At 42.2% G+C, this 25131-nt stretch overlaps 1 protein-coding gene and 1 pseudogene across 13 annotated transcripts in view; one reads left to right on the plus strand and one right to left on the minus strand.

Moving 5' to 3' along the window:
- LOC141112398 (uncharacterized) overlaps positions 1-25131 on the plus strand; it is a 157962-nt gene that overhangs the window by 108221 nt on the left and 24610 nt on the right. The window lies entirely within an intron of this gene.
- Positions 2420-2538, minus strand: LOC141113122 (5S ribosomal RNA; annotated as a pseudogene).

Consider the following 25131-nt stretch of genomic DNA (forward strand, 5'->3'; position numbering starts at 1 on the left):
TGCATCGCATACTAGCACATTATGTTACACTTACCTTAAAAGGAAGCTCCTCCAGCACCGAGATGTCAGCATTGCAGGCAGGCACTCTCATCTTCACTGGTCTTGCTTCCGAGTTTGTGGACTCCGGCTCTGTGACTGGCCGGAGCCGCGATGACATCACTCCTGCACATGCGTGTGGGAGCCGCTGTTAACGGCACGGGGCTCTAAGGAAACGGCACAGATGGCTGTTCCTTCAGAGCGCATGTGCCAGTGATGTCATTGGCTGCATTTTCACTAAATATCTCCTAAATGGTGCACGTTTAGGAGATATTTACACAACCTATAGGTAAGCCTTATTATAGGCTTACCTATAGGTAAAAGCAAAAGATGGGAGTTTACTTCCACTTTAATGTAAAAGCAAAATTAGAACAATTATTAGATAAATATATTCATGTTTTTGCTAAACACGAGTCTGACTGTATCACATATGAATCCTTGACCTGGGACACACCCCTAATTCATGAACAAAACAGGACCATGCCACCGCACCTGTATCAGAAAATGAAAAAAATTATAAAAAAAGGATTTTTATAACAGCTTACCTGTAAAATCCTTTTCTTTTGAAGTGCATCACAGGACACAGAGCCATAGTAATTACTATGTGGGTTATAGTCCACTTTCAGGTGCTAGACACTGGCACACCATAAACAGGAAGTTGCCTCCCTATATAACCCCTCCCACTACTGGGAGTATCTAAGTTTTGTAGCAAAGCAATACACGTGTGTACTAGAAAGAGGGCCTGGACCTCTGCATCCCGTGATGTACTTCAAAAGAAAAGGATTTTACGGGTAAGCTGTTATAAAAATTCTATTTTCTTTAATCGTACATCACGGGACACAGAGTCGTAGTAATTACTATGTGGGATGTCCCAGAGCAATGCCAACTGAGGGGAGGGAGACACAACCAAAGTAGGGCACCATCAGAGGATTTATACTGCTGCCTGCAGTATACTGCGCCCAAAGGCGACATCCTCATGTCTTTTTACATCCACCAGATAGAATCTGGTAAATGTATGGATTGAAGACCAAGTTGCGGCCTTGCAGAATTGAGCCATGGAGGCTTGGTGATGCACTGCCCTCAAAGCACTAACAGCCCTAGAAGAGTGTGCTTTGATTTGAGAGGGTAGAACTACCTCTTTAAACCATAAGCTTGAATGATTACTTGTCGAATACATTTAGAAATAGTAGATTTTGATGCTGCCTGTCCTCTTTTAGGACCTTCAGGCAACACAAACAAAACGTCAGTTTTCCGAATCTGAGCAGTTGCCTTTAAGTAGATTTTGACTGCTCTCACCACATCAAGAGCATGTAGTGATTTTTTCTTCCATAGAACAGGGTTCTGGAAAAATGAAGGTAGAACAATATCCTGGTTTAGATAAAAACCTGATATTACCTTAGGTAAAAAGTTGGATGAGGATGCAATAATACCTTATCCATGTGAACAATAAAAATATGGCTCTTTACAAGAAAGAACAGCCAATTCTGATACCCTTCTTGCAGCAGATATGGTTACCAGAAAAAATAGTTTCCTTGTCAAAAAAAAAAGGACCAAGGGAATATGTCGTATCGGCCCAAGAAAAAGGCTGTTTTGTAATGCCGACAAAACTAAATTCAAGTCCCAAGGGTTCAGGGGTTACCTAACCGGAGATTAACACCCTGAATAAAGTTACGAACCAAAGAATGCGAAGCAAGTGGTCATTGAAATAATACTGATAAGGCCAAGAACTGTCCTTAGAAAGCACTCAAAGCCAGCCTTATTTCTCATCCCATCTACAGAAAGTCAAGGATTCTACCCTTGACCTATTTCCTGGGGTGTAACTCCTGGTTTCACACCAGGAGACATATGTTTCCCAGACTCCATAATATATAATTATGGAGGCTGGCTCCCTTGCATTAACCAAGGTAGAAACTACTGAACCTGACAGCCCACGCTTCTTCAGAGTGTGGGTCTCAATAGCCAGACTGTTAAATTTAGCATTTGTAAAGTAGGATGGAACACCGGACCTTGAGAGAGAAAGTCTGGCCGTGATGGTAGGGTCCATGGGTCCCCTATTGCCATTTTTACCATCTCTGCATACCAAGATTTCCTGGGCCCCACTGGGGGCCACAAGAATCAACAACTTCCCTTCCTGCTTGATCCTGCGAAGAAGTCGTGGACGCAGGCAGAATAGGAGGAAATGCATAAATCAGTGCGACCCGATTCCACGGGAACAGCAAGGCATCTGTTCCGCATGCTAACGGATCCTTTGTTCTTGACACGTAGTTGTCCATTTCTTTGTTGACCCCATTTTTGACATATTGACAGGAAGATATCAGGGTGAAGGAACCATTCTCCTGGGAAAACTGCTGGCCATTCAAGTAGTCCGCCTGCCGGCACACCCAGCCTACAGCACCTGGTACTTCCTGGTGGTCTCTGATCCGGGTACTAACCAGGCCCGACCCTGCTTAGCCTCCAAGATCAGACGAGATCAGGCGCTATCAGGGTGATGTGGCCATAGGCTTTGGAGTCAGACACATTGGGAATGTGGAGCTTGAACCCTTTGTTCCAAGCCGATAGGATACTGTTTTGCAGTATGAAACAGAGCATAAGGAACGGCCTCGAATGAAGCCACCATCTTTCCCAACAACCTCATGCAAGGTTAAATAGAAGAAATTCATCTTGCTTCGACCACCTAAATCAGTTCCTTTATGGTGCTGATCTTTGCCTGGGGTGAGAATACCCTTTTCTGGGTGTACCTATGATTGGGCCCAAGTATTTTAGCTTTCTTCATGGTTTTAAAGAAGATTTCTCCTAGGTTGAGAATCCGACCTAGATTTTCCAGGTAGTTGAATGTGGTGACCATACTTTGGTGTAAGCAGGCTACCCACTGGTCTAACATGAACAGATCGACTAGGTAAGCCATAATCGTTATACCTTGGACCCTTAATCTGGCTAGAAGAGGGGCCAGAACCTTTGTAAACACTCAAGGTGCAGTAGCTGGACTGGAAAGCAGAGCTACATACTGAAAATGAAGATTTTCCACCTTGAAAAGTAGATATTACTAGTGAGGGAGGAAATAGACATATGGAGGTATGCATCTTTGATGTCGATTGACACCAGAAGTTCTCCTCCTTGTAGGATGGAGATAACTGATTTAGATTGACTCCATACGAAAAAAGAGCGGTTATATTCAGAAATTGAATTTAGATTTTTGAGATCCAGAATGTCCATTCGGATTTGGCACCGTGAAAAAAAGGGGTTTGAATCAAACCCCAACCTCTGTTCTTACATGGGGACCCCCATGATCACTTTTTTCTTTTTCTCTGGATCCTTAGAAACGTTTGATCTGAGAAAACGAGGAGACAGGAACTCTTGGAACTCCAGTTTGTACCCTGGAGCTATTGAGGAAGTCCCCCATTCGTCTCCACACTCTTCCTGCCAGATAGAAAGAAATCCTGGATAGACGCACTCTGGGATAAGGACATCTTTATTTCAATAAAATCCAACAATACAGTCAATTGCAGAGACGTACAGGGTGGTAGACTTCTAACGTGTTTCACATCATTTGGATGCTTATTCGTAGCTATGAATAAGCATCCAAATGATGAGAAACGCGTTAGCAGTCTACCACCCTATACGTCTCTGCAATTGACTGTATTGTTGGATTTTATTAAAATAAAGATGTCCTTATCCCAGAGTGCGGCTATCCAGGATTTCTTTCTACCTCACTGCAAACCAGCAAAGCCAGCACCTGGAACCAGTTCTTACTAGGGCGGTGTCATTCCAGAGCAAGAGTGTTTGTGAGCTGCATCTCCTTTTTTCTTCCTGCCAGATGCTTGAGAACTGCAGAAGAATTCCCCCTATTCGATTGAACCTGACGGTGGAAGCCACTGTGACTGCCTGGAGGCTGATGACTCTGGCACAGGAGAAGGAGCTTTAAAACGAAAATACATTTACTCCTTTTCTTAAATGGCAAAAAGGGGTGCTTTCCACTAGAATTTCTTTGGATGTATTATCCAAAACATCCCCAAATAGCTGTTTCACTGCAAAAAGGAAGACTAGCCAGGAGCTTCTTACAAGGCGCTTAGTGAAGGGCGCAAGGCCTGAAGGATAGAATCTCTCATAGCAACTATTACAAACATAAAGCTGCCTCCTGGGCCTGCTGAGCAGGATAACCTTGAACACCTGTTTAAACTGGTCTCTCAATGATTAAGCAATTACTGTCAGCGCAGGCTGAGTCACTCAATCTGCCAGAGAAAAAAAGTTTTTTTTCCAATAGGAATTCCACCTTTTTATCCGTTGGATCCTTAAGTATTTGAGCATTGTCTGCCGGACAAGTCAAACTTATTCACAGAGGATATAGCAGCGTTAATTGCTGGTATACCCTGCTTAATGAATTTCCTCCACCATAGGATAAAGTGTGAAAAATTTTTAGGAGGGAAAAAAATGCTTATCTGATGGATCCTCTCAGATACAAAAAAAGCTTTTCCAGCAATGAATGGACAGGAAAGGGCATGAACAGCTTGAGGAGGCTTTAGTGAACCCAAACACTCAGTTAAGGGTACATAAACGTGGAGAGATTCAGCAAGAAATTGCACCATCAATCTTAAGATTGGAACAGCTGATTCTCCCGCATTTGACACCTCAGAAGAGGAGTCATCAGCCTCAGCACGGTCCCCTGAGGGAATTCGTCTTCTCCTGCCCCTGGTTCCTCAGTTTGAGGGTCCTGGGTAATGGAAGAGAACCTGTCACATTTTGACACACACTGGGATGTGAATAAAGTCGCTAAACTTTTTTTTTTTTAAATATCAGAAAATAAACAGTGGCTGCAGTGTTAAAAACAGTTGCAAACATTTCATGACACTGATGCTCACTCTGACCAGCCACCTCTCTCAGGGGAGGATGCCATTTGTAGAGGTGAGTAGGCTTTCCAGACCTTGACGGAGACCCTTTTAGCTCTTTTTTGGGGGTGTTTCAACTCCCCCTTCTGACCATAGCCCGATGCACAAAGCAGATTTACTACCATAAGAAATCGCATCCACTGCTTGAGCAATAGTCCAGCTACTGCCACTGCTATTAATGCTTAGCCTGATGCAAATGGTAAATGTGTCAAAAAGGAAATGCCTGTATCACCAAAACCTCTTTCATGCTCTTTGCTCTTATGTCTCTCCGACAATTTTGCAGCCAGCATAAATGGAGTTCTTCTTTTTTTAAAACACACTCCCGCTATGGAGGACGCCAACGCCACACTAAGCCTTGCCCCCACCTTCGCATTGCGCCCCCTCCTTTCTTTTTAAAAAAAAAGTTTTCCCGCGCAAGCACGGGCCTCCAATCCAACAGGATCGGCTGAGTGAGGGAGGGATAGCGTGGAGGAGACCTGGAAGCCGCCACCGTGTAGGGGCGGTGAAAGAAAATGACATTGCCAATCATTTTTAGTTCTCCCTTATACTTTGAAGAGGGGAAGAGTTCAGCTCAGGTGGGGGTGTCTGGAGGAAGCAAAACCCCCCAAACTTACCGGAGGTCTGCCTGCTAGCCAGAGGAAAAAAGTCTACTGCTTCTGTGACACAGCGTGACTCTGAGCAAAGCATGGGAAGGTGCGTGCTCCATACAGCCCTAAGTGGTGAGATTTAGGCATGACAACATTTACTTTAACCATTTCCCGCCCGCCGTATGCAGAATGACAGCCGGGAAGTGGTTCTGTTATCCTGACTGGGCGTCATATGACGTCCAGCAGGATAACATACCGGTGCGTGCCCGTCTGACACACCACATCTCCGATCATGATAAGAAGCCTCTGACAGAAGCTTCTTATCACGTGATCAGCTGTGATCAATCACAGATGATCATTGCATGAACCAGGGAGTTCCCGCAAATGGCATTTCTTGGTTCGTGCTGACGGGGAGAGCCGATGGACACATATCAGTGCCTCCTCATCAGTGCCACTTTATCAGTGCCAACTCATCAGTGCCCATCAGTGCCGCCTCATCAGTGCATGTCAGTGAAGGGGAAAACAAAATTTTATGACAAAAACTAAGAAAACTTTTATTTTTTTCAAAAATGTTGGTCTTTTTTAGTTTGTTAGTTTGTTAGTTTTTTTAGTTTAGTTTTTTTAGCAAAAATAAAAACCCCAGAGGTGATCAAATACCACCAAAAAAAAGCTCTATTTGTAGGAAGAGAATGATAAAAATTTAGTTTGGGTACAGTGTTACATGACCGCACATTTGCCATTCAAAGTGTGACAGCGCTGAAAGCTGAAAATTGTCCTGGAATGGCCGAAACTGCCTGGTATTGAAGTGGTTAAAGGAGACATTTCATAAGAAAATTTAAAAAGTCCTTAGAAAAAAACTCCACTTACCTTTCCCGCCGCAGGATTTTCTGTGGTAAAACCAACAGACCCAATCTTCACCCTTCACGGTGGGTTCCGTTAACAAACCTTCAGGAACCGGGGACCCTCGGGGAGCCCACAATCCTGGACCAGTAAAAAGCACCCTGCCAGTAAAACTTTATGACCTTTAATACCAAAAGTACTGGATCCCGGGGTCCAGCACTCTAAAAAAGAGAAGCGTTACAGGCAAAACCTTGTTTCTTCGGATATGAGGCCCGGTTACCATTCAATTTGACCTAAAAAACACTTTGAATGGATCCGGCTGCACAGCTAGCCCCAGCAAGGATTGCTCCAGAGGAGCTCAGCACAGCACATCTTCACTCATGACCGACACCTAAGACACTGGCAAAAAAACTGAGATACTCCCAGTAGTGGGAGAGGTTATATAGGGAGGCAACTTCCTGTTTAGGGTGTGCCAGTGTCCAGCACCTGAAGGTGGACTATAACCCACATAGTAATTACTATGGCTCTGTGTCCCGTGATGTACGATTAAAGAAATGGTGAGGACAATGTTATCGTGAGGAAGGAAAGGAAAAGTAAGTAAAAGGCTTTGGGCTGCCCCTATAGTGCTATGGAATATTCGGCAGGCCCATTGTAGCCAGCATTAGGTCCTTGTATGAACCTTTGTAAGATTTGATTGACCATCTGTCTCCTCCAGCCTCTGGTGTGAAATTTGCCCACCTATTTACATGGCACACGTGATCCAGAGAATGGAGTGTTGGATATAGAATATGAGTAAGAAATGGCTTACATGTGATGGTATATCGATTCCCCATAAATTAGGGTTAAAACTTTACAATATCTTTTGGATTATTATACTGAACGATTAAAAAAAAAAGATTTGGAAGGGGTCCATTTTTTGTTGACCCATAACTATTTTTTTTATACAATTTATTATATATAAAGGTGTGGAACTTCCATGGGCGCAAAATTTGCACCCACTTACGTGAAATTATACATGAGCTGGTGGGGGAGTGTCATGTCTTTGAAGATAGCAGTCTCTATAGGACCCTATGGTTTTTCTCCAGGTATATAGATGACCCTATTTTTAAGCCCCTCCCAATGTTAGCGCAATCCACCATTTGCCTTAGCACACTACATCATTGCTCTCCTCAGAGTGCCCAAATGTGCCCCAGATCTTCCACAACTCTAGCCATGCCCCTGAGTTATCCACTATCTTGTGCTGCCAGGTAGCCATGTTAGGGATGGTGCTAGTCAGAATTACAGGCACCATGTATCATACCTGTTGTATATGTTGTAATATGTTCACCGATTTATGTGGGACATTGTTGTGTGTATGTACACATGCAGTCAATGTTGACCAGGCCAAAATGACAATGGTTGATTTGTCCAACTGAATTTTAACATAGCAAGGGGACAGCTGAAGACTCTTTGATGTGTTAATCTTATGCAAGTCTATTTGAACATCTCAAAGGGTATTCAGGTGGTATCTGTTAATCTAATCTAATTACACATATCTAAGGGGACTTGTTGATGTTGATATACGGGAGTGCAAATTGGGGCGGTTTATGACTACAGCTGTTCACGGCTGGGAGTTGTTGTCTGTTTGAAAGACTAAAGCTAATCAAAGTCCTAAATTGAAACGGCCAATCAAATTGCTCAGCCATTCAATATTTAGTGAATATAACATGGCATTCAGTCTATAGGTTTTTAGGTGAGGCTTGTCTGTGTATGGACACACAGACCTAAGAACATGGGACTTTGAATTATATACTCTGTCGGATTTTTTTGTCACCTGTGGACTTTGGACTTTGTTCTGTGTTGGAAGTCAATAAAGTGCATCTCTCTGGAAGAACTGGGTTGCTGCGGAAGAGTACTTACATCATCATCATTATAATACCGAAATATTAATTAACTATCTACCCACTCTACATCATATCATCACCCAGTATATTATTTTTAAATCACTACATTGGTGCCGTTCAAGCGACCAGAAGAGCATTTTCGGACTTAGTAACAGAAGTCGGTGGTAACAACAATCCTGTGAGGTGGACAGAAGTCTGATGAAGAACCAAGAGCTGTGCTGTGACTCTAATGTCTGGTTGTGACATAAGAGAGTCTGATCTACAAGTTGGGAACCCCAGAATTATTCTCTGGAGACTGGAAACAACAACAAAAAAAGGACTGTGTCGTGTACCAGAAGACCTGAAGTGGAAGCTGAAGGAGTAACTAATGCGGTGAGTAAAATATTTCCTTTTTTTAATTATTAGTAATATAGTCAAAATGCTTACTCAGTGTGAAGCCAGTGTCAGTTCTGATAAAGTTAACAGATGGGTATTAAAATGTATTAAGCGCCATGGCGGTCCTTATGAAATTCCAGAAAAATGTAAGCAGACGTGGACGATGATGAAGGAATTTTTAGAGAAAAATGTTTTTGATAGCAAAATTTCAGAAAGTAAAAGAAAAGGTTGTATTATACAGGGCTTGTTATCTTGCTGTTTAACAATGGAAAGTTCTTTGAATGGTAAGGTTGAGGAAATTACCCAGTTACAGAAGGCAGTTGATAATAGCAACAATGTTTGTGAGAGGTTACAAAACCAATCAGACACTGAGACAGTAAATTTAAAATTGCATGCGGTTACCATTGGAGAAGCTTTACTTGAGAAATCTAAACGTTGTGATGAATTATCAGAGGAAAATGAGAGATTAAAATTAAGAATTATGGAATTAGAGAAGTGATCTCAGGAATGCAGATATGCATCAAATCTTGGATTCAGCAATCTGCAGCAAACAGAACCTCATATTAAATCTGATAATTCATTACCAGCTGCCCCCACTGTGACTACCACAGTTTATAACAATAATAATAATACAGGTGAAGTTCAGCTTGTAATGAAGCCTTTGAAATCAAAATTATTAGACGCAATTCTTAAAGAAATAGGAATGGTTCCATACCATGATTTAAACAGATTTTTAAAATGGTTTTGTGACGTACAGCAGGTCAGAGATATGTACAATCTCAACCCATCTGACTTAGAAAGAGTTTTGCAACATTCTGTAGGAAGTGGTCTTTGGATGAGAATTAAACAGATCTGTATTCAGCCTCTGAGGACAAGGGACATATTACTGGAATTATTATGTGTTTTGTATGGTGTACGTTCTGATGTTACTATTCATGGGAAGATCCAACAAATGCAAAATGAATCTCCCTATGAATTGTCACACAGGATAGCAACTATTATGGAATTATTGGTCGGTAATAATCTTGCATTTGAGCGTGGTGGCTTGATACATATGAGTATGTTTCTAGATGCGTTGCATGAAGATATCAAACAAAATATTTTATTAGTTACCCCAAATCCTCATGATTTAAAAGACATATTGTTGAGAGCAGACCATTTATGGAGAAAGTCAAATGAGCAGGCTGTCAAAATGGATTTAGCCACATTGTTTAGGACAAATGCTGAACATAAAGATCAGAAGATAATATCCTATGATAATAGCCAGAGAGGAGACATTGGGTCAAACATAGGTGATATTAATATGAAAAACAGAGCTGACCAAAATAATAATAAGAAAAGGTCCAAAACCTGGATACCGTTTTCTCAGTTAAAACAGAAATATGACCACCTGAAGATTGAGTATGACAAGATGAGAGGGGAACGTGATAAATTATTAGAGCAGTTGAAGGAGGTACAGGGCGTCCTGAATGTACAAGATGTACATTCTCCAGATCTGTTTTTGAATGCAAATGACACTTCTCTAGCAGTGGGGGTGAATTAGCTTCAAACTGTAAACGTGTAAATAATGCTTTGTTTTAACTTCAAACAACGTTTAAGGACTTTGCTAATTAGTTTTGTTGGAGAGTTTTGTCTTTCAGGGACGTCTGAAGATGCTTGCATGTGAATAGCAGAAGCACAGTCTGAAATTGCTGGCTAGTGGGGGAGAATTATGGAAGAAATGCTGAATAGACAACAAGGAATTATACAGAATTCATGGACTCTCTCAATAAAGCATCAAGCAATGGACCTTTTTCCTTTTTCTTCAACGCCCTAATTTTTAATTTTTCTCCCTTTTCCTGATATATTTTGCTTTTCATTTTTTAATTTTCTTTATGTTTTATTTCTTGAACTTTATCTTAAAACCAAAGAGAAGCATTTTAACCTAAAATAATTTTCATAACATCTGTACATATTACATAATGCGTATTGATCAATATATTTGACATCTAAGGTGAGATGCTGCACAATGGCTTGGCATAGCATAAACCATAGTATGTTTAGTGGTTTTCCTAAATTTATAAGAGGGGTGAGTGAAATTCATCACTCTAGTCATGATTTGAAACTTTGTTGATTCAGTTGTTTATAATATGCTAAAGGCTATGACATATATGGATGAAAAAGACCTTTCTACCTTTCATGGTGAAGATACTGGCAAGAATTTCCACTGCCGCTTTGTCTGGATAGAAGATCTGATAAACACTGATGTCAAGCTGACTCTATCTGAACCATCGTGTGGGGGTATATGTATATGTTGGTATACCATTCAAGTGTAATTGTGGACTGAATGATTCAAGTAACTGCTTTATTGAAGGCAATGAGGGGTCGGCCTACAGCAAATTACAAAAGCAAATTGTGACTGGCAATCAACAAAGATGGACTTATGAATGTCAAGTGCAAGGAAATAGTTTGCAGCACAGTTCTTACTGCCATATCCAAACCTTTTCTACCTTGAAAGTGAGTGCTGGTACATTGATAGTTCTTCTTACTATAAAGATGAAAGTAGAGTGTTTGCGTAAAAAAGCATCTTTAAAAATGGAAAGCTTGAGCCTGGAGATGAAAAAATCCTGGACTTATGTGGATTGGAGCTCCCAGAGCAGAGCATACCAAGTTTACTTTCAGTGAGATGGTGAGAGATGTGATGAAGTCAGACCGAAGAATGGACTGTGACATCAGCTCGTCTTTGTGCAATAATCAGGATCTTGATGTGATATAATAAGGCCTAACAGCTATATGGGCCACTGACGTTTACCAAATCCTTTTCCAGTCATGGTCTAAAAGTTATATTATCTAATAACTGTTTCATGGGGATATTTTAGAGGCTGGCGAAGAGAGATGTAACCAGTTTCAACTTCATATTTTATATGAGCCATTGTAAAGCATCCAGTACCTTAAATCGTAATGATATTTTTTGTTGTTTGATTTATGGGTCAGTTCTAGTAGTTAGAACCGACCCAAGTGGGGGTATATGTTGTATATGTTGTAATATGTTCACCGATTTATGTGGGACATTCTTGTGTGTATGTACACATGCAGTCAATGTTGACCAGGCCAGAATGACAATGGTTGATTTGTTCAACTGAATTTTAACATAGCAAGGGGACAGCTGAAGACTCTTTGATGTGTTAATCTTATGCAAGTCTATTTAAACATCTCAAAGGGTATTCAGGTGGTATCTGTTAATCTAATCTAATTACACATATCTAAGGGGACTTGTTGATGTTGATATGCGGGAGTGCAAATTGGGGCGGTTTATGACTACAGCTGTTCACGGCTGGGAGTTGTTGTCTGTTTGAAAGACTAAAGCTAATCAAAGTCCTAAATTGAAACGGCCAATCAAATTGCTCAGCCATTCAATATTTAGTGAATATAACACGGCATTCAGTCTATAGGTTTTTAGGTGAGGCTTCTCTGTGTATGGACACACAGACCTAAGAACATGGGACTTTGAATTATATACTCTGTCTGATTTTTTTGTCACCTGTGGACTTTGTTCTGTGTTGGAAGTCAATAAAGTGCATCTCTCTGGAAGAATTGGGTTGCTGCGGAAGAGTACTTACTAATTCATTATCATACCCACGATACCACTATACTACCACCCAATATATATTTTTATATCACTACAATACCTCCCAACTTTCTGAGATGGGAATGAGGGACAGCTATTTGCAAAAGTATGTAGGCTTAGAACACACACCCCGCCACACCCCCTTAAAGGAGAATTGTATTAAAAATGATTAGTTAAACCCACAAGTGTTTTTTTTTACCACCACTATTCCTTTATACTGGCTGTTTAAATTTACAAATGCAACAATTTAGAAATCGAATGAAAGATTTAGCACTGGGAAACACTTTTTGATAGAGAAGTAGTGCATTTTATATATATATAAACTTTTATATATCTGTATAGATCAGATTAAAATGAGGGGACTAGAAGCCCACGGCCAGATTAAGAGTAAACGCATCTGTGTCTGATCCCTTCCTAATAAGAGAGGCACCAGACAGGGATGTCCCCTATCGCCGCTGCTGTTCGCACTGGCGATAGAACCTTTGGCGGCACTGATAAGGTCCAGTGGGGAGGTTGTGTGACTGATGATTGGGGGTTTGGAGGAAAAGGTATCGCTTTATGCTGATGACATGTCGATTTACTTCTCGTACCCCCAATCGTCTCTTCCAGCCCTGCTGGATATTATTCGAAGGTTTGGTCATTTTTCCGGGTTTCAGGTTAATTGGGATAAGTCCCTCTTGTTCCTGATAGACCAGGAAACATCGATAGTATTACCGCCTTCGTGCCTTTACAAATAGTCAACTCCTTTAGATATCTAGGGGTTCTGATACAACACCCAATCTCATCTTATATTAAAATTAACCTAGACCCCTGGTCAGTAGAATGCGAAACACACTAAAGACATGGAATAATCTTACACTGACACTTCTGGGTAGGATAAATATTTTTAAAATGATTTTTCTACCGCTCTGCCTGTATTTTCTAAGTAACTCACCAGTAAATTACAAAAGCCAAATTTAAGGAAATAGATTAAATTCTTACCACTTTTATATGGAGGGGAGGGGCAGTTCGGATTGCTAGGAATACCCAGTAGCTACCAGTTGTGGAGGGAGGTTCGGCTTTATCCTGCCTTCAAACTTATTATATCGCCTCGCAGTTGGCACATGCGCATTGGTGGTTTTACCCCGAAGCTAACAACGCGGCCACAGCTCTAGAGGCAGCCATCCTGACCTCCTATGAATCCCTCCAGAACTTGGTACACTGAATGTCACTTAGGGGACAAGAGGGCACAAGTGTCCTGGCAATGACCTTGGCTCTCTAAGTTGTTGAGGTCAGACTTACATAATACTTACTCCCCAAACACCCCACTTTGGGGAACCCAAGCTTACGAGAATTCTTCCACAGAACTGATGGGGGATTCTGGTCTAAACAGGGGAGGTGAAAACTATTATGCACTTATTCTCAGACAAGACGTTCCGCTCATTTGTGGAATTTCGGAGAGATTACGGTCTCCCCCAAACGGCCTACTTCATATGCTTGCAGATACGTCACACGGCGTATCTGCAAGCATACGTAATATAGCCATCCAACTTTACCTGTTAGAACGATTACTGACTGAACCTTCTGTTGCTAAAATTGTATCTACATACTATAGGTCTCTCTTACATTCCACAACCAATAGGCTCAGCAGCATGGTAAATAGATGGCGAGCTGACATACCCGAGTTGACGGAGGATATCTGGCAGGAGGTCCTCCCTCTCCAGGTACCCTCTGTCATCTTCTCTCGTGACAAGGTGATCCGGACTAAACTGTTGTATAGATCCTATTTTACGCCATGCTTACTATATAAACTACACAAACTACCCTCTGCACTGTGCTCGCGATGCGGCATGGCTGATGGCACATTCTTTCACTTGATGTGGAAGTGCACTCCGATTAGGAAGTTCTGGTTGGAGGTCACGGCCTTCATCAGCTCTATAGCTCAGGTACCGAATATTTGCAACCCTTTGCGATGCCTGTATATTGATGATGGACTATCTAAGAATATACAAACTTTTATACGTATAGTATTATTCTATACAAAAAAAATCGATAACTATACACTGGAAATCTCAATCCTCCCCCACCATAGCTTTCTGGCTTACTATTGTTAACCAGGCTATATCACTATACAAGTTGACATAGGAACCCAGAGAGTGTCCAAAAAAATTTCAAAGATTTGGGACTCTTGGATCAGCTCTGACAGTACCATATCACCTGCTCCTTGATATGCTAATGGAGGCTATAACTCCTAATTAAGTCTCACAAAGAGATGACCCCGAATTCTGAATGGTTTCAGATGCGAGATAGTCAACCCTGATTTGTATGTAATTCTGTATCCACTGACTGTATACCAGATACATGTACTCTATTAAGGATTGATCGATGTTCGCTCCAACTGCATAACTGTGTGTTTTACTGTTTGTTGTGTATGGTAAATCAATAAAAAATTTACCCTTTAAAAAAAAGAATGAGGGACAGAGGGACTCTGTTCCGAAAGAGGGACAGTCCCTCGAAATCAGGGACAGCTGGGAGCTATGATATATGGCACTGCTGGAGCCAGTCGCACATATGTGGCAATCGGCTCTTGGGATTTTTTGCAATGCCCAGCCAAAATATTTTTTCGTGAAAAGTTTATTATTACTGTTACATATACAGTTTCATTTCTCGCTTTTGTGTGTAATCTGGTAATACTGGAATGCACTTTCTGGTATTGCTGGAACACACTGTTCGCTGCCACTCAGAGAAAAGTCTGATCTAAAAAAAAAAAAAAAAACTAATACTAAGAAGTTTCTCACAACCACAAATATAATACATTCCTCTTATTTGCTCCCTTTTGGCGTCTTAAATATACCTTTGAAAGAATTGTATTATATCTGCTCAACATGTGCAAAAAAATAAAAGCTGTTCATCCAGCTAGAAATCTTGTGAGCTGATAACATCCTCTACTTTCTGCCTCTGGACTATTATCATCTAGCATTGTTCCCTGCTAGTGCACTCAAAACATCTCCCCCTGTTATGGAGAAGAGATGGAGGTCTTATATACAGTTGTGCTCAAAAGTTTACATACCCTGGCAGAATGTATGATTTCTTGTCCATTTTTCAGAGAATATGAATGATAACACAAAAACTTTTCTTTCACTCATGGTTAGTGTTTGACTGAAGCCATTTATTATCAATCAACTGCGTTTACTCTTTTTAAATCATAATGTCAACAGGAACTACCCAAATGACCCTGATCAAAAGTTTACATACCCCAGTTCTTAATACTGTGTATTGCCCCCTTTAACATCAATGACAGCTTGAAGTCGTTTGTGGTATTTGTGGATGAGGCTCTTTATCTTCTCAGATGGTAAAGCTGCCCATTCCTCTTGGCAAAAAGCCTCCAGTTCCTGTAAATTCTTAAGCTGTCTTGCATGAACTGCACGTTTTGAGATCTCCCAACAGTGGCTCAATGATATTGAGGTCAGGAGACTGAGATGGCCACTCCAGAACCTTCACTCTCCTCTGCTGTAGCCAATGACAGGTTAACTTGGACTTTGTGTTTTGGATCATTGTCATGTTGGAATGTCTAAGTATGTCCCAATGCGCAGCTTCCTGGCTGATGAATGCAAATGTTCCTCCAATATTTTTTGATAACATACTGCATTCATCTTGCAATCAATTTTGACCAAATTTTTCCTGTGCCTTTGTAGCTCACACATCCCCAAAACATCAGCGACCCCCCTCCGTGTTTCACAGTAGGAATGGTGTACCTTTCGTCGTAGGCCTTGTTGACTCCTCTCCAAATGAAGCGTCTATGGTTGTGGCCAAAAAGCTACATTTTCGTCTCATCACTCCAAATGACTTTGTGCCAGAAGGTTTGAGGTTTGTCTCTGTGCTGTTTGGCGTATTGTAAGTGGGATACTTTGTGGTATTTGCATAGTAAAGGCTTTCTTCTGGCAACTCTATCATGCAGCCCATCTTTCTTCAAGTGCATTCTTATTGTTCATCTTGAAACAGCCACACCACATGTTTTCAGAGAGTCCTGTATTTCACCTGAAGTTATTTGTGGGCTTTTCTTTGCATCTCAAACAATTTTCCTGGCAGTTGTGGCTGAAATTTTTAGTTGGTCTACCTGACCGTGGTTTGGTTTCAACAGAACCCCCTCATTTTCCACTTCTTGATTAGAGTTTGAACACTGCTGATTGGCATTCTTGATTCCTTGGATATCTTTTTATATCCCTTTCCTGTTTTATATAGTTCAACTACTTTTTCCCGCAGATCCTTTGACAATCCTTTTGCTTTCCCCATGCCTCAGAATCCATAAACGGCAGTGCAGCACTCGATGAAGGATGCAAGGGTCTGTCAGGAGTCCAGAAACTCGTTGACCTTTTATACACACACACACTAATTACAAGCAAACAGATCACAGGTGAGGATGGTTACCTTTGATAGCCATTCAAACCCCTTTGTGTCAACTTGTGTGCATGTTATCAGGCCAAAATCACCAGGGTATGTAAACTTTTGATCAGGGTCATTTGGGTAGTTTCTGTTGTCATTTTGATTTTAAAAGAGTAAACGCAGTTGATTGATAATAAATGGCTTCAGCCAAACACTAACCATGAGTGAAAAAAGTGTGTGTTATCATTCATATTCTCTGAAAAATGGCCAAGAAATCATAAATGCTGCCAGGGTATGTAAACTTATGAGCACAACTGTAGTCAGAACACAATGTTATGTAGTCCTAACACTCTTCCTGTTCTAGGATAACAATGCTGCTAAGTACAATTGTTACCTTACCACAAGAAGTGAGTTAATGACAGGACTACCAGGTTAAAATAAAAGTGCCTGAAAAGCCAAAATGCAGCCACCACATCTTAGAACCAGTAAGCTGCAATACAATCCATTTTTGTTCTTAGGTTTAGATACTTTAAATAGTACAGCCTTCGGAAAGTACAGTCCTACTGCAACCATACTGGTCCTGTAAGTGGGCGTATCTGTCTTTTTATAGGTGATTAGAGCTCAATTGCATTTGTGCAATTTGCTCTTTAACCACTTTTTCTACCAGAGATTTTTTTTGCATATTTTAAGCCTAAAGATTAGCTCCTGGGGTCTCCTTAAAAGTGGAGACCACGGAGAACAAAACAGTCATAGTTGCACAGATTATGCTTGATCAGCTTCGTTCCCTGACTATGGCGTTCCTCTTTACATCAGAGTTCCCACGTACATCAAGGTCTGAAGCATTGCCCTTTACAAAAGAGTTCCCCTTTTACATCAGGGTTCTCAGAGTTGTCCCTTGCACTTGTAGCCAAGTCCCTGGTCCCCTTTGATCTAATGAGAACCTCCAGAGGTAGGTATAGCTGACATCCTTCTATGCAGAGTGGGTTGCGAGGCATGGTGATGCAAGGTAGATTCGTGGGCGCCAGACACTTCTTGAATGCAAAGAGATTTATTGTCTCTTAAACAGAACTGTGGGGGAGAGGGTTTAGGGCCAGGACACCCTTTTGTAGTTGTAATGTTAATTGGCAGACACCGAGACTTCTATAGGTAGACAGTCATGCAGGCAAAGGCACCCAGCCGGACACAACATCTGCATCTGTAGACACGCTGTTTCCTATGGCAACACTTTTGAACAGTTCCTAACAAAGGTCACAATTAACTCATTTTTTTTTATATATAGCAAAGATGGTAGGCAAAGCAAATAAAGCTGGAGCAGCCAAAGGAGCCCAGACCGCCCGAGCCCAGGAGGTATCCAGCGGTATATGTCAGCAGAAACTAGTATACCCGAGGGGGGATTTGGTACCCCCAGACAGGGAGGTAGCGGTTCGTTTAGGGGCTGGCAAGCAAAATTCAGAGGAAGAAGCGAAGATGGGAAGATCTAATGAGTTTACTGTGACGCAACCAAAACGTACTGGGGGTAACACATCAGGGCCCTTAAAACACAAAACGGGGAGCAAAAAAGGAGAGGAGGCGCAGACTTACCAGTGGAGGAGGATGTAAGGCCGGGGGAAGCCCAGATAAGCATACCTCAAATTAAAGAGATCTTGGAGGAGATGTTGGCAAAGGTAGAGGGATCATTGAAAACAGATATTGCGGCAGTCCGGTCAGACATTGGACAGGTCTTAGGCCGAGTGGAAGAGGTGGAAGAGAGGCTGGATATGTACGATCAAAAACTAGAAGAGATGAATGGGCAGATGAGGTCTCTGCAAAAAGCCAATAGATCTCTCTCATATAAAATGGAGGACCAAGAAAATCGAAGCCGACGCAAAAATCTACGCATAAGAGGCCTCCCAGAGATGTACAAAGATGAGGAGTTAACGGGGGTTATGGGAGGGCTATTCAATCCTATGCTAGGAAAAGAAACAACAGAAATACTAAAAATATATAGAGTGCATAGGATTACAAGATATCAAACTCAGGCTACAGACACCCTTAGAGATGTGCAAGTGAGGTTTCACTATATGGAGGAAAAATCGTGGAAAAAAATAAGGGGGTCGACGAGAATCTCTTATGAAGGAACAGACCTGCAGATATTTACGGACTTATCAGGGGACACTCTGACCAGAAGAAGGCTTTTAAAGCCATCGACTAAGCAAATGGGGACATCTAATATACCATATTGCTGGGGTTTCCCAGCTTGCCTTAAAGTAAAAAAAGATGGAAGCACCGCATTACTCAGATTCCCTGAAGATCTAGGGGATTTCTGTATTAAGCTGAGTCTCTACCCTCCACCATTGCCAGGATGGAAAGAAATTACAGGAACATCAGGGCCCCAAGCCATAGGGTTCGATAAAGCTATGGTATTCGTGGTAAAGGAGCAGCTGGCAGACCCCAAAGGAAGGTTTCTTTTCATAAAAGGGAAGTTGTTTAACATGGATTGTACTTTTGCAAGCATTTACTCCTCAAATAGGGAATCCGATAAGTTCCTAAGGAAAACCCTGAAAAAACTGTTGGTATTTAAAGAAGGTAAACTTATGATAGCAGGAGATCTTAACCTGAGTATAGATCCAGGGGTAGATACTATAGGGGGCCCACCCTGTTTTCCAGCTCAGAGGCAGAGGGAAATAAAGAAATTATTACTATTAGAATGTCAGCTTGTGGACGCATGGAGGATTAGACACCCAGAGATTCGGGATTATACATTGTATTCCTAGTGCATGGGTCATTCTCAAGGATTGATTATGTGTTAATAGAACACCAATTGCTACCCTCTCTTAAAAATGCAGATATTAAAACAATTACTCTCTCGGACTATTCCCCGGTAGTGATGCAATTAGAAATACTGGCAGGTGGGGGCGTGGCCTGGGGAGTAATGGAGTAGGTCGCATATAGAGCGAGCTCCGCTGACCTATACTCCTCTTTAAAATCCTGGCGATATCCTGTGCTCCTGCACCTTGCGGTACACCCGAGGATCTCCCCTGTATTTTCTGCAGTATTTGAGGCCTGCCAGCCCGCTGGAGCGCCGCTCGAGGTCGCTGAGACACGGACCGCCGGATCGGCCTTGGCTCTAGGAAAGGCCGCGGCTTCGGCCTAGTTCCCGGAGCGGCGGCCATCTTGTTGCACCCGGCGGAGGCCGTGATACATTGTACTGGCCTCCCGGATGGCCGGGAACTCGCCCATTAGCGGGAGGACCCTCCGGATTACCCCAGGCCGCTGCAGAGGTACTTTTATACCCAGTGTTGGCCCTGAGACGGGCTGCGGTTTCGGCCTGTGTTCCGGAGAGGCGGCTGTGTTGCTCCACCCGGTGGGGGCCTGGAGGAGATATCCTGGCATTTCTGAGAGTCCTGTGCCCCAACCACCTTGAAATATCCTCTGTGCTGCCTGTGACTGTATAAATCCAAGCACATCTAACATTGCCTTTGGGGAAGGAGCGAGACTTAGGCCTAACTCCTGGCGCAGCGGCCATATAGCACTACCTGGGGACGGCTCGGCTGTCCGCACTCCGGAGCAAAGTGAGAACATGTCCTCGCCGAAAAGAAATTCCAAGGCGGTGGATACGTTGGCGAAATATCGCCATCAAGATCAAGATCCACAGGCCAAAAATGGCGAAGGCACGTGTTCGGAGGCAGGCCATCAGGGCACAGACACAACTAAGGTCCTGGATGCCATTGCGGCGCTGCAAGGGACGCTCACCTCCAAAATAGATAAGGTCAAGATTGACATTTCCCTGCTGCGCCAAGATCTATCTAAGGTAAAAGATAGGGTTACAGAAGCCGAGACACGCATCGGAGCAGCGGAAGACATCCTGCACCCCCTAAGTCACACCACGGAGGACCTGCAGCGCCAGATTCAGCAACTACATCACCAAGATGACATGGAGAATCGTTTGAGACGATGCAATCTCCGGTTCATCGGTTTACCTGAAAAGGCTGAAGGCACCAACCTTGCTGAATACTTGGAATCCCTTCTGATTCAACACTTTGGTAGAGAGGCCTTTTCTGTTATGTTCGCAGTGGAACGGGCACACAGCATCCCAGCAAAGCCTCCTCCTGTGGGAGCCCCCCCAGAACTTTAGGGTGGCACAGTGGTGTAGTGGGTAGCACTCTCGCCTAGCAGTAATAAGGGTCGCTGGTTCGAATCCCAACCACGACACTACCTGCCTGGAGTTTGCATGTTCTCTCTGTGCCTGCGTGGGTTTCCTCCGGGTACTACGGTTTCCTCCCACACTCCAAAGACATGCTGGTAGGTTAATTGGCTTCTGTCCAAAAATTGGCCCTAGTATATGAATGTGAGTTGGGGACCTTGGATTGTGGGCTCCTTGAGGGTAGGGACCGATGTGAGTGTGCAATGTATATGTTAAGCGCTGCGTAATTTGACAGCGCTATATGGGTACCTTAAATAAATAAGGATAATTGTAGACACACACCCACACTCACTCAGGTTGAACTGGATGGACTGGTGTCTTTATTCAACCTTACTAACTATGTAACTATGTAACTATGTACCTTTTATTGCCAAGTTTCTTAACTTCAGAGACAGAGAAAAAATCCTTCGGCTAACCAGAGAGAAAGGTAACATCACCATGGGCAACGGCCATGTCGCAGTGTTTCCCGACTTCTCTAATGAAGTCTAAAGGAAGCGAACACAGTTCCAAGATGTTAAGAGGCAGCTCAGAGCGGCGCTCCTTAAATATGCCATGTTGTGCCCAGCCAGATTGAGAGTGGAGGAGGATGGCAGAGCCATATTCTTTGAGGACCCGAGGGCGGCAGCACACTGGTTGGATCAACGCAGGCGTCCAGATGGCTGACCGGATATGCGGCATGTTACTGTGAGTACTGTCACTGATGTCGACTACTGGCAAGGCCCTTCCTTCTTCTAAATGTCAACTCTGTGGTGGGTGATATTCCCAATCTACCATTTTCTTCTTTTTACTCCCCCCCCCCCCTTCTATATAACACATGCATTACTGCATATGAGAAAGGAGACTCTCCCCTTTTTTGAAGTTAGGGGGTCCAACCCTTGTACTCCCATCTTATTGCCCTCACAGCATACTTATGGAGATACCCTAGGGTGGAGGCCCCATAACTCTAGTACATCAGGATGACTGTGTATCCTTACAGCGAGAGACTCACTATGATGGAGAAAGAGACATAGGTTAAGTTTCGTGTCCTAACCTTGCTTCAATCAGTGAATAATCACCCCCTTCAAGTTTGCAACCCTTTTTCTTTCTTTTTTATTTTGTACTTTTTTGCTCATCCTATTCTAAGTGTTGTACCTCCAGCTAATGTTGCTAGCTGGAAGATGATATTAATACAGGTTGCATGGGACTATATGCTTCCGCCAAGTTGGGGAGGCGAGAAGCTTGGGAACTTGGCAGAAGCATATAGTCCCATGCTTGAACATTGTGAATGTTGGCACCGTTGTGTACATGTTATTTACTTGGAATGTTTTTAACCACTTCAGCCCCGGAAGGATTTACCCCCTTCCTGACCAGAGCACTTTTTACAATTTGGCACTGCGTCGCTTTAACTGCTAATTGCGCGGTCATGCAATGTTGTACCCAAACGAAATTTGCGTCCTTTTCTTCCCACAAATAGAGCTTTGCTCACCTCTGCGTTTTTTTAATTTTTGCGCTATAAACGGAAAAAGATGGAAAATTTTGAAAAAAAAATGATATTTTCTACTTTTTGTTATAAAAAAAAATCCAATAAACTCAATTTTAGTCATACATTTAGGCCAAAATGTATTCGGCCACATGTCTTTGGTAAAAAAAATGTCAATAAGCGTATATTTATTGGTTTGCGCAAACAAACTAGGGTACATTTTCTGTAATTTACACAGCTTTTAGTTTATGACTGCCTATGTCATTTCTTGAGGTGCTAAAATGGCAGGGCAGTACAAACCCCCCCCCAAATGACCCCATTTTGGAAAGTAGACACCCCAAGGAAATTGCTGAGAGGCATGTTGAGCTCATTGAATATTATTTTTTATTGTCCCAAGTGATTGAATAATGTCAACAACAAAAAATTACAAAAAGTTGTCACTAAATGATATATTGCTCACGCAGGCCACGGGCATATGTGGAATTGCATCCCAAAATACATTCAGCTGTTTCTCCTGAGTATGGGGATACCACATGTGTGGGACATTTTGGGAGCCTAGCCGCGTACGGGGCCCCGAAAACCAATCACCGCCTTCAGGATTTCTAAGGGTGTAAATTTTTGATTTCACTCTTCACTGCCTATCACAGTTTCGGAGGCCATGGAATGCCCAGGTGGCACAAACCCCCACGCCCCCCCCCCCCCCGAATGACCCTATTTTGGAAAGTAGACACCCCAAGCTATTTGCTGTGAGGCATGGTGAGTATTTTGAAGCTCTCATTTGTTTTTGAAAATGAAGAAAGACAAGGAAAAACATTTTTTTTTCTTTTTTCAATTTTCAAAACTTTGTGACAAAAAGTGAGGTCTGCAAAATACTCACTATACCTCTCAGCAAATAGCTTGGGGTGTCTACTTTCCAAAATAGGGTCATTCGGGGGGGGGTTTGTGCCACCTGGGCATTCCATGGCCTCCGAAACTGTGATAGGCAGTGAAGAGTGAAATCAAAAATTTACGCCCTTAGAAAGCCTGAAGGCGGTGCTTGGTTTTCGGGGTCCCGTACGCGGCTAGGCTCCCAAAAAGTCTAACACATGTGGTATCCCCGTACTCAGGAGAAGCAACAGAATGTATTTTGGGGTGTAATTTCACATATTCCCATGGCATGTTTGAGCAATATATCATTTAGTGACAACTTTGTGCAAAAAAAAAAAAAAATTTGTCTCTTTCCCGCAACTTGTGTCACAATATAAAATATTCCATGTCCTGGCATTTTATGCACAACATTTAGAAGCTTATGTCACACATCACCCGCTCTCCTAACCACTTGAAGACAAAGCCCTTTCTGACACTTTTTGTTTACATGAAAAAATTATGAAGAAAATTAATTTGAACCCCCAAACATTATATATATATTTTAAAAGCAAATGCCCTACAGATTAAAATGGTGGGTGTTTCATTTTTATTTTTCACACAGTATTTGCGCAGCGATTTTTCAAACGCATTTTTTGGGGAAAAAACACACTTTTTTTAAGTTTTAATGCACTAAAACACACTATATTGCCCAAATGTTTGATGGAATTAAAAAGATGATCTGAGGCTGAGTACATGGATACCAAACATGACATGCTTTAAAATTGCGCACAAACGTGCAGTGGCAACAAAATAAATACATTTTTAAAAGCCTTTAAAAGCCTTTACAGGTTACCACTTTAGATTTACAGAGGTCTACTGCTAAAATTACTGCCCTCGATCTGACCTTCGCGGTGATACCTCACATGCATGGTGCAATTGCTGTTTATATTTGATGCCAGACCGACGCTTGCGTTCGCCTTAGCGCAAGAGCAGGGGGGGACAGGGGTGCTTTTTTTTTTCTTTATTATTTTTTTGCTTTTTTATCTTATTTTTAAACTGTTCCTTTCATTTTTTTTTTTTAATCATTTTTATTGTTATCTCAGGGAATGTAAATATCCCCTATGATAGCAATAGGTAGTGACAGGTACTCTTTTTTGAAAAAATTGGGGTCTATTAGACCCTAGATCTCTCCTCTGCCCTCAAAGCATCTGACCACACCAAGATCGGTGTGATAAAATGCTTTCCCAATTTCCCAATAGCGTTGTTTACATCCGGCAAAATCTAAGTCATAAAATGCTCGTAGCTTTCGTTTTCTTAGGCCATAGAGATGTTTGAAGCCACTCTGGTCTCTGATCAGCTCCATGGTCAGCTGGCTGGATCACCGGCTGCATTCTCAGGTTCCCTGTTGGGACAGGAGAGCCAGAGAAAAACACGGAAGATGGGGGGGGGGGCATTCCCTCTCACTGCTTGTAAAAGCAGTCTAGAGGCTAATTAGCCGCTAGGATTGCTTTTACATGAAAGCCGACCGCTGGCTGAAAAGAATGATACCAAGATGATACCTAAACCTGCAGGCATCATTCTGGTATAAGCACTCAAAGTTGTGAATGGCGTACCTGAAGACAAAAAATGGTTAACAATAAAACGCAGTAAACGGTAAAGTATAAAAAATTGCATACCTGAAAACCATACATGATAAAACATAATAACAATAAAACATTGCAGAATAGAATACAGTAAAAAAGAGCAGAACAATAGAGAGAGAGTGAGAGAACAATAAAACAACAACTATTTTTTTTTATTTCATATATTTTTTTGTTTTTTTGTTTTTTTTTTTTACACTTTTTTTTGTAACTAACTTTTATAACTAACCGGTTCCAGGTTTGGGTCTCTCAAAATGCGATGGCATCTTGGGAGACCCTGTGAAAGTGTGCCTAGTCTGTGCAATGCTGTACCCTACGCTAATACTCAACTAGTGTATGGTAGCGTTCAAAACATTCACCAATGCAAAGACCAGGATTGTCAGGACAGGAGGGACAATAATAGCGGGTGTCACGCCTATATCCGCGCATG

This window comes from Aquarana catesbeiana, linkage group LG11, assembly GCF_042186555.1.
Source record: "Aquarana catesbeiana isolate 2022-GZ linkage group LG11, ASM4218655v1, whole genome shotgun sequence".
Taxonomy (NCBI): domain Eukaryota; kingdom Metazoa; phylum Chordata; class Amphibia; order Anura; family Ranidae; genus Aquarana; species Aquarana catesbeiana.